The sequence below is a fragment of the Mytilus californianus genome, unplaced genomic scaffold (genome assembly GCF_021869535.1).
Source record: "Mytilus californianus isolate M0D057914Y unplaced genomic scaffold, xbMytCali1.0.p SCAF_7, whole genome shotgun sequence".
NCBI classification, from domain to species: domain Eukaryota; kingdom Metazoa; phylum Mollusca; class Bivalvia; order Mytilida; family Mytilidae; genus Mytilus; species Mytilus californianus.
In genome coordinates this window covers 38,862,807-38,875,803 of record NW_026262723.1, presented here as the reverse complement: position 1 = coordinate 38,875,803, position 12,997 = coordinate 38,862,807, and the positions used below count along the sequence as shown (strand labels likewise).

General features: G+C 33.0%; 1 long non-coding RNA gene across 1 annotated transcript; it reads left to right on the top strand.

Annotated features, from left to right (window-relative positions):
- The first annotated feature begins 2,461 nt into the window (after nucleotides 1-2,461).
- LOC127708790 (uncharacterized) lies at nucleotides 2,462-10,829 on the top strand. The gene is made up of 3 exons (XR_007985385.1): nucleotides 2,462-3,090; nucleotides 4,033-4,198; nucleotides 10,455-10,829. It is a non-coding gene; the product is annotated as an uncharacterized LOC127708790 (long non-coding RNA).
- Nucleotides 10,830-12,997: the final 2,168 nt, after the last annotated feature.

Genomic DNA, 12,997 nt, shown 5'->3' with positions numbered 1-12,997 from the left:
CCCAACCGCGAAACCATATATATTCTTGTATGTTACAATAAAACAAATGAAATGAAATAAAAGGTGAGTTCCTTGGGGTCATTCCCACCTTCTTCCTGTTTAAGAACTTGTAAATGGTTGAGATCCCCGCCCCTAAACCATATATATCCTTGTATGGGACAAAAAAACAAATCAAATGAAATAAAGGGCAGGTCCCCTGGGAAAATTTATCAGTTTTTGTGTGTTATATTTGAACATAAATTAAATATATATAGGGTTCTTTAAGTGCTGAATCTAAACTTGTTTTTAATTAGATAATAATCTATTTTTATTATGAGATAAAGTTTTTGACATTGATAAGTTGCAGATCTGTATTATTTTTTGACACATGAAAGAAACAATATTAACCACTATTAATTAAATTTGATTATAATATATATGGAAATAGATATAACATGATATCTGATTTTAGAGAAGTATTTTGCTGGTTTTTTATTGGTTTATGTAAATAAGTTTGAGTTATTTGTTTTGAAAAATGATGTGTATAATTGATAGATATAAAATCATATCTAATTTTAGAGATTTATGAGTGGTTAAGTCATATCTAATTTTAGAGAATTATTTTGGTGTTTTGTTACTGGTGGTAACCCCCACCCCCTTCTTTTTGATAACCTGTAAACGGTCGTGATCCCCACCCCTGAACCATACATATTCTTGAATGGGACATTAAAACAAATCAAATGAAATTGAGGGGAAGTCCCCTGGGGTAACCCCCACCCCCCTTCTTTTTGAAAACTTGTAAATGGTCAAGATCCCCACCCTGAAACCATATATATTTTTGTATGGGACAATAAATCAAATCAAATGAAATATAGAAGAAGTCCATGGGGGTAACCCCCCCCCCCCTTCTTTTTGAGTACTTGGGACAATAAAACTAATAAAATGAAGGAAAAGGCGATTCCCCTGGGGTCACCCCAACCCCCTCCTGTTTGAGTACTTGTAAACAGTCGAGATCCCCACCCCTAAACCATATATATTCTTGTATGGGACAATAACACAAATCAAATGAAAATATAGGGGAAGTCCATGGGTGTAACCCCCACCCCCTTCTTTTTGAGAACTTGTAAACAGTCAAGATCCCCACCCCGAAACCATATATATTCTTGTATGGGACAATAAATCAAATCAAATGAAATATAAAAGAAGTCCATGGGGGTAACCCCCACCCCCCTTCTTTTTGATAACTTGTAAACAGTCGAGATCCCCACCCCTAAACCATATATATTCTTGAATGGGACAATAAAACAAATCAAATGAAATTGAGGGGAAGTCCCCTGGGGAAACCCCCACCCCCCTTTTTTTTGAAAACTTGTTAACAATCAAGATCCCCACCTCGAAACCATATATTTTCTTGTATGGGACAATAAAACAAATCAAATGAAATATAGGGGAAGTCTAGAGGGGTCACCCCCAACCCCCTTTTTTTGAAAACTTGTAAACAGTCAAGATCCCCACCCCGAAACCATATATATTCTTGTATGGGACAATAAAACAAATCAAATGAAGTAAAAGGCGAGTCCCCTGGGGTCACCCCACCCCCTCCTGTTTGAGAACTTGTAAATGGTCGAGATCCCCACCCCTAATCCATATATATTCTTGTATGGGACAATAAAACAAATCAAATGAAATATAGGGAAAGTCCATGGGGGTAACCCCCACCCCCCTTCTTTTTGATAACTTGTAAACAGTCGAGATCCCCACCCCTAAACCATATATATTCTTGAATGGGACAATAAAACAAATCAAATGAAATTGAGGGAAAGTCCCCTGGGGTAACCCCCACCCCCCCTTCTTTTTGAAAACTTGTAAATGGTCAAGATCCCCAACCCGATACCATATATATTCTTGTATGAGACAATAAAACAAATCAAATGCATAAAAGATAAAATAAATGGGGAATGTGTCCATAGGGACTCAGATGATGTCCCCGCTAGCATATAACGTTATAAAGGGACATAACTCACTAACTGTATAAGTGATGCTACCAAAATTTGAACTTAAACTGAGTTTTGTGGTAATAAGCATTATATATACATTTCATAACATTTAGTTGAGACAAACTGAAGTTGGAAACAAAAAATTCAGCAACTTTTCTATTTGTAAAAAAAACATAACTTTTGAACGGTAAAAGTGACGCCACCAAAACTCAAACTCAATCTGTGTTTTGTGGTAATGAGCATTGTGTATAAGTTTCATATCATTTGGTTGAGTCAAACTGAAGTGGGAGAACGGAACAAAAAATTCAGTATTTTTTTTCATTTGTAAAGAGGCATAACTCTTGAATTGTAAAAGTGATGCCACCAAAATTCAAACTTGTCTTGTGTTTTGTGGTAATAAGCATTGTGTTCAAGTTTCATAACATTTGGTTGAGGCAAACTAAAGTTAGAAAACCGAAACCAATTTTGGGACGTACGTACCTACAGACAGACAAGGGTAAAACTTAATGCCCCCTCAACTGCGGCAGGGGCAATAAAAAAATTCAGAGCAGAAATAATTATGAGGACAAGATTCACAAAATAATCACCAAAACAAAATCTTCAGATATTTTTTTTAATATTCAAAAGAAAATGTTTGGTTTTTTTGGGGGGAAAACTCAGAAGTACTCCATTTAAATGTTATTGCCACTGAATGTTAATCAAACAAGTAACCATGGTAACTACATGTAGTATGTTAATTTGGATACTGTTTTGTGTATCATACTTTGATATTTTTATATTTTACATCAGATTTTAGTAAATTTAATTCTAAGTAATTAATGAGTAGTTTCTAGTCATGCATCAGTGGTTTTATTTATTGTAAGACTTCTTTCTTCATGGCTCAGTGAATTTTGATCCATTGAGTATTAGTTTACTCTCTAGGTTTAACTAGTTTGTGCTATGAAAACTCTATCTCCTTTATGATAATTGGTTCATTAAGTCATGTGTCGATTTAGGAGGGAAATTCTTTTGTTTAGTCAGACTTTACTTATATTTTGAACTGATTGGAGCTGTGCTGTTCCTTATATAATTTTATTCAAATTTGATGGACATCTTTGATTTTTTTTCAAATAAGGTCAGTGTTCCATAATTAATACCTCACATGCCTTCTAATATACTGATATGAATGTATTACATTTATGATTTTGTATGAATGGTCAAAATGAATGATTTCAGAATAAAAGGTTCAAATGAATGATTTCAGAATAAAAGGTTCAAATGAAAGATTATTATGAAACACAAAAGCACATATTTATAAAATATTGGTTCAATCAGATAAGTCTAAATAATCATTTTATAAGAATTTATGCCAAACAATATTTGAATATCTCGGTTATTGCCAAAAAAATTAAAAGTAATTATGTATTGGACCCCCCCCCCCTTTTTTTTTGACATTTAATGTAAATGAATGGGGACATATGGTTGGAAACCCCCTCCCCCTTTTATCCTGGGTTGGGACCCCCCTCCCCCCCCCCCCCCCCCTTTTGAAATTGCTGGATCCGCCCCTGGAAACATTATAGCTTAAAGAAACTTCAAATTGCAAAAATGATCAACAAGACAATATCTACAAACAAGTCAAACTTGAACGAAATTTAAAACTACCGGTACTCATTATTAGAGTTATTGACTGTTTAATGATTACTTTTATCATTTTTTTTCCTTTTCTGAAAAACAATAATAATAATTTACATTTAACTATTATAGATAGAAAGCCACTTTAATAGCAAAAATGATCAGCAAGACAAGATCTACAAATATGTCAAATTTTGCCAAAATTGTAATTGCCCTTATATGACAAGTTTGCACAAACCAACACACTCCCTAGAGCCATCTCGTTGATATTGTCATCTTAAATGAACAGAGTTATCTTTCTTTGTACTGATTATTAATATTGCAGGGTCAGTATCTGATGTGTTTATTTTTATTATACTACCACAACTACTCAGTTTTGTATAAATATTCTAAAAATAATATGCCTATTTGTTTATCCTAATTGACATGTTTTTATGTTTTGCAGGAAATTTGTATTAGTAAATGAATCAAATGAAGAATCTTCATGGTTAATGCATAGAAAGGATATTTGAAGAGAGCCAATGATTGACATAAGGAGAAGCAGTTATGAATTTTGAAATTGATATAAAGGAGAGGTCATTCATCACAGAAGATTTAATCCAAGTTTACAGGTAGGAGACTTGATCGGTTGATTTTTATCAATAGTCATAAATAAAAAAGATGTGGTACTATGATTGCCAATGAGACAACTATCCCTGAGAGTCCAAATATTGCAGATTTAAGCAATGGTATGTTACTATGGCTTTCAACAATGAGCAAAACCCATACCATATCTTCAGCTATACATCTGCTTAGATATTGCTTGTTTAATTACTGTTATGTGGCAAATGTTTAATGCATATTCAAGATGATATAAAATGTTAATAGATGTAAATAACTTAAGTAGCTTCTAAAAATTTTGTAAAAATTGTTGGAGAGGGGAGGAACTATGGACAAAAGATAGGTGGTGGTGGCAATAAAATTTGCTTTGCAACAAACCATCTGCAGATTCTTCATATAAAAAGTTGTTACACAGGAGATGACCAGTTATTGAATAGAAATAGAAACATTTGCGTTCTTGTATTATCACTCAAATTTCCAGATCAGATCGAAATTTTTCTGTTAAATATATTGGTATGCAATCCTATACATGCTATAAGCATTTGCTCATCTCATTTCTATGGAAATTATATTGTACTGTTCCCTCATCATAGTTCATAATCTATGAAAAGTTAGTATCAGAAAAATGTAATTAAAAATTTAATATAGGTTCAAGTTTGTGCTTTATCCAGTTTAGAGGGAACCGCTTATAAATTTTAGTCAATGAATGGTAGTTTTGGTATAAAATTGTATAAGAATGATTAGCATTGGCATTTCTTGTCTTCATGGAAATTATTTAATCCTACATCTCAGTCTTAATTCATTGACATTGGCTATAGAATGTTTGCATTGTCACAAACAAAAAGAAGACATAGGTCTTATACTTCTTTGGCATTATGGTTTACATGTTTTATGAACAATTGCCATTTGAAATTCAGGAGTAACTTCAAGATATATTTTTTTTATTCATTTTCCATATTCTACATGGACTATTGGACTAATATTCATAAATTCCATATTTTACCTGGTATTATACTCATCAGTTTCTAGGGTCAATATTTTGACCCTACTGTATAGATTTGTATTTTACTGAAAAAACATATTAGCATAAAGGGACATAACTGATCATGAAGAATGGTAAAAGTGATGCTACCCAAATTTGTACTTGAACTGATTTTTTTGGTAATAAGTATTGTGTATTATAACTTTCATACCATTTAGTTAAGGCAATCTAAAGTAAGAGAACTATATGACCTCAAATGCATTGATTGTTAAAAAAAGGGGGGGTTCCAACCCCAGCAACCCTCCCCTGGATCTGCCATAATGGGGCCTCGGTGGCTGAATGGTGTAAGTAGTGAAACTGCTGTATCACTAGCCTGTAAATAGATATAACAGTGATATCATACTTTAACTTTGTTTAAACCTGGGCCATAAAAAAGAATATGTGTGTTTGCCCTAACGCTACCTACCCAGAAAATAGCTGCCTACTCAAACTCTTTTATTGTCCTGATGTGAAACAGTTTTTTTTAATTAGATAGGCATAAAGATTATAAAAAAACATCTGACACTTTAATTTCTCGTTGCCGAAAAAAGAAAAGAAAATGCCTACCTACCTACCCACTGTCTCTACCTTTGGGTAGGGTTTGGGCAAACCAAAATATTTTTAAGTGTGGCCCTGTTTATTTACTTTTGACTTTAATTATTTATCCCTTGTAATTTTTTATTAACTGTGTATTTGCATTCAGGTGTCACAGGTCAAATTTATTCGTTCATTATGTGTGAATTTACGTTTTTTAATTGAGTTAAGCCTTCCAATTGATATTTTATAGTGTGTTTTTCTATGTTGTGATATTATACTATTGTTTCAGAAAAGGGAGAAGGTTTGGTACCATTAAAACGTTTAATCCCGCTGCAAATGTTTGCACCTGTCCTAAGTCAGGAATCTGATTACAGTAGTTGTCGTCTGTTTATGTAGTTCATACGTGTTTCTCGTTTCTCGTTTTAATATAGACTAGATCGTTGGTTTTTCCGTTTGAATGGTTTTACACTAGTAATTTTTTGGGGCCCTTTATAGCTTGCTGTTCGGTGTGAGCCAATGCTCCGTGTTGAAGGCCGTACCTTGACCTATAATGGTTTACTTTTATAAATTGTAACTTGGATGGAGAGTTGTCTCATTGGCACTCATACCACATCTTCCTATATCTATATAAGAAGTTATCCCTGGCTCAGTATACTTCTAGGATTTTGATTGTTTAACACACGTGGTTACAAAACCCATAGCCGCTGGGTGTTAATTTTTGCTAAACCATATACCGGGCACTTGAACGTTGCTACCCAGTTTTCCTTAATTCCATGGTTGTTCCTTGTGAAATATTGAATTCTGTATATTATTCATTATGTCTAACAATGTTAGTCTTTTATGCCAATCATTTGCACTCATTTTTGTCTCGCCTTGACTGAGTCAAAAAGCAAAACATAGGTATGCTGTTTCCGGCGTCGGCGGCGTCAATAATGTATTAGTTTGTGATTAGGTCTAGTTCATGGTGAACCACTAGTGGAGGGTCAATGATATTTGGTATGCTGATGTATTAGCATTGGCACATCTCATTACCATGGAGATTATTTGGCCCCGCCCCCTCAGTCAAGGTCTATTGACTTTGAAACTTTTCATAGTTTACATGTATTAGTTTGTGATTAGGTCAATTTATGGGGTACCAGTAGTGGTAGGTCAATGATATTTGGTATGCAGTTGTATAAGCATTGGCATATCTCGTTTCCATGGAGATTATTTGGCTCAGCCCCCTTAGTCATGGTCTATAGACTTTGAGAATTTTGCTATGTTAACATGTATTACATTGTAGTTTGTGATTAAGTCAGTTCAAGGGTAACCATTAGTGGTAGGCCAATGTTAATTGGTGTTCAGTTGTATAAGCATTAGCACATCTCATTTCCATGGAGAATATTTGGCCCCGCCCCCACAGTCATGGTCTATTGACTTTGAAACTTTTGCTTAGTTTACATGTATTAGTTTGTGATTAGATCAGTTTAAGATGAACTGCTAATGTTAAGTCAATGATATTTGGTATGCAAATGTATTGGCATTTGCAAGTATTGTTTCCATGGAGATTATATAGCCCCATCCCTGATCATGGTTCATTGACTTTGTAACTTTTACATAGTTTACAAGTTAATTTTTGTTTTAAGTTTGTTTAAAGGGAACACCTTATAATAAGTCAATGGTATTTGGTATGCAGTTGTATTAGCATTGGCACATCTCATTCCATGGAGATTGTTTAGCCATGTACCTTCAGTCATGGTTCATTGACTTTGAATATTTGCATAACTTACATGTTAAAGTATTGCTATTTTAATTTCAACATTTGCATTATCAAAATACAAAAAGGCGAGACATATCTCTGTGAAAACAGTTTATTAGTAAATGCATCGCTTGGCTGCCACATTCAGTGGCGTAGCTACCTAAGGCTCGACTAGGCATGTGCCTATACATAAATTTACCAATTATATACCCCTTTGGAATAAAAAAAAAAAATACACATTGTAATTCTAATGCGTATTATTATTTATATTATTTATCCGTATTCAAACACCGATCTGTACCCTTCGGTGCATAGGATTATTTTGATTTTATTGACAATGCCCGTTTCATCGGCAACTAGTGAAAGATCCTTCAGTGCGATGCGACGCATCAAGTCCTACCTGAGATCGGAGATGAGCGACTTTCTAATCTATCCCTTCTTCATACCCACCCACACCTCAATGTTGATGTTGATGAGAGTATAACTGATATTATTGGCAGAAAAAAAACGTTGACTTGACTTTGAATAAGTGTATCATTGACTTTGTGTATGAAACTGGATCTGAAAGTTATTCATAATTAAAAGTTCAGAAATTTTAGATTTGTTTAACCGATTTTCCCCAATGAGTTAAAAGATTCGTTCGAAAAAGTTGAAAATCGTTTCCCTTCACCCTCTGTGGGCCTTAAGCTTAAAATAGTCCAAATAAATTTTCGCCTCGCTCTCTGCACGCTAATAACACTTGCAACAACTCTTTGAGGGGTCTGCTGAAAGGCAAAATATCTGTCCCTATCCAATAAAGATCAATAAACCCTAATTTTCCAATGGCATTTTCAAAAGTTCAGACCTTCATCCTGGACAACCCCTATTACAGGACCTAGTGGCTAACTGTTGTATTTACTAGTATCGTAAATTTGTTTTTGTCCTGATCATGCAAAACTATTTGCCACTGGATGTTTAGCAATAAATCAATCAACTATCTTCCAGTAATCTCAGGTCTGCGTGTAATGACCACATTAATTCAAATTCCTAAGCAGGTAGGGATTTTACAGTAGATGATATAAGAAAATATGAATTTCTTGAATATTGTTACGATAGTATGAACAGAACAGAACTTCTGCATTAGGCATCGACTGTGTGTGTGTTTGTGTGGCTGGGGTGAAGGTTTAAGAATCAAAAGATCAATGGTTCAGGTTGTTGTCTACCCCAAAGCATAGTATTATTATATAGTAATCTCAGTGTTTACGTGCCTATTTTTAGCTCACCTGGCCCGAAGTAATTTTAAGGAAATTTTGCAGTTTTTGGTTATAATCTTGAATATTATTATAGATAGAGATAAACTGAAAACAGCAATAATGTTCAGCAAAGTAAGATCTACAAATAAGTCAACATGACCTAAATTGTCAGTTGACCCCTTAAGGAGTTATTGCCCTTTATAGTCAATTTTTAACCATTTTTCAAAAATTTTAGTAATCTTTTAAAAAATCTTCTCCTCTGAAACTACTTTGACAAATTTAACCAAACTAGGCAATCATCATCTTAAGGGTATGTAGTTTTAAAAATGTGTCCAATGACCCCATCCACAAACCAAGATGGCCGACATGGCTAAAAATAGAACATAGGGGTAAAATGTAGATTTTGGCTTATATCTCTGAAACCAAAGCATTTAGAGCAAATCTGACTGTGGTAAAACTGTTTATCAGGTCAAGATCTATCTGCCCTGAAATTTTCAGACAAATCGGACACCCTGTTGTTGGGTTGCTGCCCCCGATTTAGTAATTTTAAGGAAATTTTGCAGTTTTTGGTTATAATCTTGAATATTATTATAGATAGAGATAAACTGAAAACAGCAATAATGTTCAGCAAAGTAAGATCTACAAATAAGTCAACATGACCTAAATTGTCAGTTGACCCCTTAAGGAGTTATTGCTCTTTATAGTCAATTTTTAACCATTTTTCAAAAATTTAAGTAATCTTGTAAAAAAATCTTCTCCTCTGAAACTACTTTGACAAATTTAACCAAACTTGGCAATCATCATCTAAAGGGTATGTAGTTTTAAAAATGTGTCCAATGACCCCATCCACAAACCAAGATGGCCGACATGGCTAAAAATAGTATATAGGGGTAAAATGCAATTTTTGGCTAATATCTCTGAATTCAAAGCATTTAGAGCAAATCTCATTCATTAAAATATGTTCATTAAGTCAAGATCTAACTGCCCTGAAATTTTCAGACAAATCAGGCAACCTGTTGTTAGGTTCCTGCCCCTGAATTGGTAATTTTAAGAAAATTTTGCAGTTTTTGGTTATTATCTTCAATATTATCTTAGATACAGATAAACTGTAAACAGCAATTATGTATAGCAAAGTAAGATCTACAAATAAGTCAACTTGACCAAAACGGTCAATAAGGAGTTATTGCTTTTTATAGTAAATTTTAAACAATTTTCGTAAATTATGTAAATTTTTGTAAACTTTTACAAAATATTTTCCTTTGAAACTACTGAGCCAAGTTCATTATAGATAGAGAAAATCGAAACAGCAAGAATGTTCAGTAAAGTAAGATTGACAAACACATCATCATCACCAAAACATAATTTTGTCATGAATTCTATTCTCATCTATTATGTATGTCCTTTGTTTAGTATGAACATAGACCAAGGTGAGCGACACAGGCTCTTTAGAGCCTCTAGTTTTGTACTTATATCAGGCCATTAGTTTTCTTGTTTGAATTATTTTACTATGGTAATTTTGGAGCCTTTTATCTATGACCATGTTCTGTGACTTAAAGTAGTTTATTTCTGTGCCATTTGGTCTCTTGTTGAGATTTGTCTCATTGGCAATCATTCCACATCTTTTTTATAATCATTTACCAATTATTCAAAATTGATTAAACTAAACTTTACATATGAATGGCTGATTAAACTTAAACATGCATACTTTAGGGATAACAAATGTTATTTTTACTTTTCAGTATGTTGAGAGAAGTTCAGAACAAGCAATTTGGTTGAAGAGGAGTTGTCAACACGTCATCTTTGAATAAGGTCAATTGTATTAGAAGTGAATCCTTAACAGAAATGAGACAATAATCAAACAATTCAAAGACTACATGGATGTTATCTGGACTAGCATTTGTATGACCTAAATGTGGTATTTTTCATATGAACACTTACAAGGCAGATACTAGTCTGTGACAAACATTTGTATGCAATTAAAGACTGAAGAACTAATGTACGGTATTCTTCAGATTTCAGTAGAATTTGTTTAAAACAGTACATTCTTGGTATGAATTGAAGAATTTTTGCTCATTTAAATGAATTATGAAAATGTTTTATATGTTTAGAATAAACAAAAAACAACATAAAAGATAGACAAATTTTTATTTTCTTTCTTGAAACTTATAACAGAATAAATTGTCATATGCTAATTCTTGATAGATGTGCTGCCAGAAATTTATCAAGTCTATTTTAAGCCTGAAAGTGCAACTCAATGCACAGTTATACACACAGGAAACTACATTTATCTCTCAACCATATAAAAAATAAGGATATATGGAAGGGTTGCCAATGAGAGTAACTATCCTTAAATGCCAATGATATCTTATAAAATATCTAATAAACTATTTAAGATATCTAATAAACTATATAAGATATCTCATTTACTATATAAGATATCTCATATAATTTTATAAGATATCTCACATATTATATAAGATATCTTATATAGTTTATAAGATATCTCATATAGTTTTTAAGATATCTCATAAAATTTATAAAATATCTTTTAAAATATATGAGATATCTTATAAAATTCAGAAGATATCTTATAAAGTATGTAATATATCTTATATACTTTATGAGATATCTTATATAATATATAAGATATCTATATCTTATATAATAAATAAGATATCTCATTTGATATATAAGATAATGTATAAAAATGAAATTATATGCTATCTTATATATTAAATAAGATATCTTATACATTAAATAAGATATCATATATTAGATATCTTATATATTATATAACATATCTTATATATTATATGAGATATCTTGAAATTCAAATAAATATAGTAAAATGACTTTCCACCTAAGAACAATTCATTGTTAAATAGATATAAGAATATGTGGTATGAGTGCCAATGAGGCAACTCTCAATCCAAGTCATAATTTGAAAAAGTAATGATTAAAGACTAAAATTGAGAATGGAAATGGGGAATGTGTCAAAGAGACAACAACTCGACCATAGAGCAGACAACAGCTGAAGGCCACTAATGGATCTTGAATGCAGCTAGAAACTCCCGCACCCTAATGCTTCCTTCAGCTGGCCCCTAAACATATATACTAGTTCAGTGATAATGGACATCATACTAAACTCCTAATTATACACAAGAAACTACAATTGAAAATCATACAAGAGTAACAAAGGCCAGAGGCTCCTGACTTGGGACAGGCACAAAATTGTGGCGGGGTTAAACATGTTTTTTGGAGATCTGAACTCTCCCCTTATACCTCTAGCCAATGTAGAAAAAAAAATCGAACAAAAATACGCACAGTGAAACTCAGTTTAAGAGTTGTCTGAGTTCCATGTCAGAATATGAAACAAAAGAAAATAAACAAAATGACAATAATACATAAATAACAACAGACTACTAGCAGTTACTGACATGCCAGCTCCAGACCTCAATTAAACTGATTGAAAGATTGTCTTTTTACATTTTCATATCTTTCTGGTTTAACTTTATAGTTGAGTTGCTGTCACACTGTGTTTACCGGAATGCCACATGTTCTTCAATCCTTAAGAAAACCATCAAGAATTTCAAAACTAGATATATTTTACAGAGAAGTTATTTCACTTCTTAACACAGGTAACTTGGAATAAAGGTTTTTGATATTATTTCACTTCTTACCACAGGCAACTTGGAATCAAGGTTTTTGTTATTATTTCAGTTGTAACATAAAAATTATTTTCAGTGACTGACATGAAAAACATGACAACGTTATGTATCAGTTAGCATTGGATACTTGTGTATACGTATGACGAAGTTAAGCCGCGCTCTGTGTTTGGGGTTCACAGATACTATACCTCCCTTTTAGGTATAGGAACGTCCCCCGATCATACGTATCAAGTATCCATTCTTACTGGTACGTTAAACTGGGAGTGAGGTGGCTCAGTTTGACTGATGTGCGATGGCTCAGTCAAAATATTTTTTGCCATTCCTGGCACAAACTGAGAGCGAGGTGGCTCAGTCTGCATGTGAAGCTCTGTAACATGCTTTTAATTGTAAAAAGTATTTTATTTGTTTTTATCCAAATTTTAATTGGGGATATTTTATTGTTTTTACTGGAACAAATGAGAGTGAGGTGGCTCAGCCTGCATGTGAAGCTCTGTAACATGCTTTCAAGGGGAAAAAAGTATTTTATCCAAATTTTAATTGGGGATATTTTACTGTTTTTATCCAAATTTTAATTGGGGATATTTTATTGTTTTTACAAGAAAAAACTGAGAGTG